Below are 4753 nucleotides of genomic sequence, written 5' to 3'. Positions count from 1 at the left end.
AAGTAAGTGGTTTAAGACGGAAACACGCTGGCCGCTGGAGGGCCGCTTCCCTTGTTTTTCTTCGGGTGCTAATGCTAAATAGCCGCTGCGAGAGATGCGCGCGCGGCTACGAGGGAGCCGGGCCTCTTCGAGACTGTGACCGCTATGCAGATGCCGGCAATCCCGAGTGGCCGCTGGCCCGCGCTCGTTCTGCGCATGTGTGGGCTAGCGGGTCTCTGACCCAGCAGGGCGAGCGCTGTGGGATGCGACGTCCCGGATGGTGGGCAAATTTGGATCTGGGTCGGTTAGCGGTGCTCTGGCTTTCTCAGGTGTGCTGAGTCTTCCTGGGACTCGAGACTAGGTCTCTTGATACTGTCTCATGTTCCGAATGACGCCTGAAAGGTGACTTTTGAGCACTGAAGACTTAGACCCGTCCCTGGCCTTAGGGACCACCAACGCTTGTAATTTCAAGGGCTTAGAATGCTATCCAAGGAGCCCTGGTGGCGCGATGTTTAAACGCTTGGCGGCTAACTGAAGGGTCAGCGGTGGGAACCCACCAGCGGCTCCAGGGAGAAGAGTCTTGGCGATCTGCTCCCTTAAAGATTAAACAAAAACAAAAAACCTAGTACCCTCGAGTCGCTTCCGACTCATACAGCCTAGGAAACCCTATGGGGCAGTTCTACGTTGTCCTGTAGGGTCGCTATGAGTTGGAATCAACCCCACAGCACACAACAACAACAGAATGCTATCCGTTTTACCCAACCCATCAGGAAAGGGAAAAGATAACACTAAGTGGCTCAGAGAAACAAGGAAGAAAAAATATGAGAGCTGCAATTGAGATTAGTATTGTATCATACCGTATCTCCATACTCTTATCCTCACTTCCACTTCATCATATTTATGAATAGGAGGAAAACCAATCACAGACTGTGGCAGAATTTCATACTTTACCGGAAATTCAGAGCAAGTTCCCAGCAGGTCCATACAGTTAACTCCCAACACACTTCCCTTTCTGTTACACGAAAACTATTACGCAAAAACTGTTACACGCAAAAAGCATTGCTGGTTGTTGTCAGTCCATCTCATTAAGGAGCTTCCTTTTTTTCACTGACCCTCTACCACCCATGATGCCCTTCTCCAGGAACTGGTTCCTCCTGGTAACACGTCCAAAGTACATGAGCTGAAGTCTTGCCATCCTTACTTCTAAGGAGCATTCTGGCTGTACTTCTTCCGAGACAGACTTGTTCGTTCCCCTGGCAGTCCATGGTATATTCAATATTCTTTGCCAACATTGTAATTCAAAGGCATCAATTCTTCTTCCATCTTCCTTATTCATTGTCCAGCTTTCACATGATTGAAAACAGACGGCTTGAGTGAGGGGCACCTTAGTCCATAAAGTGACATCTTTGCTTTTTAACACTTCGGAGATCTTTTGCAGCAGATTTGCCCAATGCAATGCGTCTTTTGATTTCTTGACTGCTCCTTCCCTGGGTGTTGATTGTGGATCCAAGTAAAATGAAATCCTTGCCCATTAGGTTGGTGTATATGGTGCCGAACAAAAGTTAGGTTTTAAAAAGGAAGAGGAACACCCGAAATTAAAAGAATGTGTACAAAAATCACATATTAACAGTTCAGCCAAAGAGACTGTCAGAAGATAAGGCCAATCCCTGGACTGGCCTCCAAAATGAATAATAATTTTCTTTCATCAAAGTCTCTTGTTTTGTTCAACTGCTAGTTAGGACCTTGACCACTTTATATTTCTACTATTGTGATTAGAGAAGCTTGTTTTTTAATCATCGATGTCAACTAAAACGTCTTAAAATTTCATTTATTTTGCAATAAGCAACAGTATTGATAAAGAGGTCCTTTTAAATAGTGGAATAGCCATGTTACAAGGGGTCTGATAAGTTAGGCCTTACTTAAGTGTTGTTCTTGTTGCTAGGTGCTGTCGAGTCAGTTGCGACTCATAGAGACCCTATGTAAGACAAAACAAAACATCGCCCGATCATGCACCATTCTCAAAAGCATTGCTATGTTTGACCCCATTGTTGCAGCCACTGTGTCAATCCATCTCCTTGAGGGTCTTCCTCTTTTTTGCTGACCTGGTACCTTACTAAGCATAATGTACTTCTCTAGGAAGTGGTCCCTGCTGATAACGTGTCCAATGCACGTGAGATAAATTCTCACCATCCTCACTTCCAAAGAGCACTCTGGCTGTACTTCTTTCAAGACAGACTTGTTTGTTCTTCTGGCAGTCTATAGCGTATTCAGTATTCTTCACCAACACCATAAGTCAAATGCATCAATTCTTCTTCAGTCTTCCTTATTCATTGTCCAGCTTCCACATGTACACGAGGCAACTGAAAATACCCTGGCTTGGGTCAGGTGCACCTCAGTCCTCAAAGTCACATCTTTGCTTTTCAACACTTTGAAGAGGCTTTTTGCAGCAGATTTGCCGAATGTAGTATGTCATTTGATTTCTTGCCTGCTGCTTCTATGGATGTTGACTGTGGATCCAAGTAAAAGGAAATCCTTGATAACATCAATCTTTCCTCTGTTTATCATGATGTTTCTTATTGGTCCATTTGTGAGGATTTTTGTTTTATGTTGAGGTGTAATCCATACTGAAGGCTGTGGTCTTTGATCTTCAGCAGTAAGTGCTTCAAGCCCTCTTCACTTTCAGCAAGCAAAGTTGTGTCATCTGTATATAACAGGTTATTAATGAATGAGTCTTCCTCCAATCCTGATGCCCCGTTCTTCTTCTTATAGTCCAGCTTCTCTGATTATTTTCTCAGCATACAGATTGAATAAGTATGATGAAAGGATAAACCCTGTCGTACACCTTTCCTGACTTTAAACCACACAGTATCCCCTTGTTCTGTTCGAATGACTGCCTCTTGTTCTACGTACAGGTTCCTCACAAGCACAATTAAGGGTTCTGGAATTCCTGTTCTTCACAGTGTTATTCATAGTATGTTATTATCCACACAGTCGAATGCCTTTGCCTAGTTAATCAAACACACAATTTAAGAATCGCCAAATGCTGAGCCATAGATTTCCCAGAGATTGAGGATAACAGAGTATTTTGGACGAATGGCCCACCTAACACATGATTTCAAATCACCTTTTGCCCATATCTCAGTTCCTCCAAGTCCATTTTTATGTAGCTAAACGTTCGTGAAGTCAAAAGCAATCTTAAGAAAACAGTTGCAGTAGATTGAAAGGTATCATTGGAATAAAAGAAAGGGATTCTCGGTAACTAAGAATGAATACAAAGTAGACCTGAACACAGCAACTCGCTACTGCCAATAAGAAGAGAAAAATTAAACTGCCTCATGTTGCTCCCTGGAGCCTCACTACTAATTAGTGCTCCTCACTCACACTTCTCTACAACAGCTAAAGATGCCTGGGAATTCCTCCCTAGAGTTTAGACAGGTTTTCAAGTCTAAGAAACTAAAAGAAATATAGAATCAGTTTCACAAAATCAGATAATAAACTGCTGATATCACTGTGACCATGTCTGGATTGGCAGACTAAGCAGAAATCCACCTCCCCGCCACTATTATGTCCGTCTCCCCTAGACCTTTTCCTTCCTTCCCTTTTCTCTCCCAAGCCATTTTTGTCCTCTGGCAACTGCCTTCTCTTGGCCAACTCAGATCTACTTCCCTCATAAAGCTTTCCTTCTCACAATTGTCAGAAAATCCTCTCTTGCACTAATCTTTCTTCTGGCTCTTTCCCATCAGTGATAAACATGCCATAGTATCTCACCATCCTAGCAACCACCCTTTTCTTTCACAGTTAGATTTTCAAAGCATTATTTGCAATTTTCTAAACCTGACACCATTTGTAATTGTCTGTTTCTTTGAGAGACGATTTGTTTAGTGACAGTCTCTCCCACTATCAGCTTTGTGAGGAAATAGATCATGTGTATATTCTCAGAGTCTAGCAAGGTGTTGAATAAAGTAGTTGCTCAAAAAGTATTTGCTGGATAAATGAATAGAATGTTAAATAATGAGAGTATTGTATACAATAATGAGTGATTTTTTTACAATATGTATATGATTCAATGCACAGAAAATGTCTGCAGTGATATTCACAAAAATATTAACAGTTCATGGCATCATAGGCTATACTCAGTAAATATTTATTAAATGAATGAATGAAATTATCTCTTGATTACTTCATGGGTGTTTTTCGTCTTGTTTACATCTTTCTGTCTTACCTTATCTTTAAAATGATTTTGAGTTTCCTTTTTTTCTTTTTTAGTTACATAAGAAATTCATGAAAGCATTATTTTAAAAATTCAAATAATACAGATACAGCCTTGTTTTCTATGCTTTATACTTACATAAATATTATTTTCAATATCATATAAAAATAAAACCAAACCTACTGCCATTGAGTTGATTCCAACTCATAGTGACCCTATAGGACAGAGTAGAACTGCACCATAGGTTTTCCAAGGAGCGCCTGGCAGATTCAAACTGCCGACCTCTTGGTTAACAGCTGTAGGACTTAACCACTATGCAACCAGGGTTTCCCTTAAATATCATATACAAAGTAAATATATATTCATATGTGTAAAATATGTACATATATACACAAACACATGCTTTATGATTTTTTTTAATTTTCTTTGAAAATGATTCACAGGTGGTTGCAAAAATACCATAGTGAGGTCAAGTGTACCCTTCCTCTGGGTTTTCCCAATGATTACCTAAAAATAGTAGAACAATAGTACAATTGCCACTGGCACAATGTGTGTGCATGTAGT

This window comes from Loxodonta africana, chromosome 2, assembly GCF_030014295.1.
Source record: "Loxodonta africana isolate mLoxAfr1 chromosome 2, mLoxAfr1.hap2, whole genome shotgun sequence".
Lineage (NCBI taxonomy): Eukaryota > Metazoa > Chordata > Mammalia > Proboscidea > Elephantidae > Loxodonta > Loxodonta africana.
Note: the sequence above shows the minus strand (reverse complement) of the source record.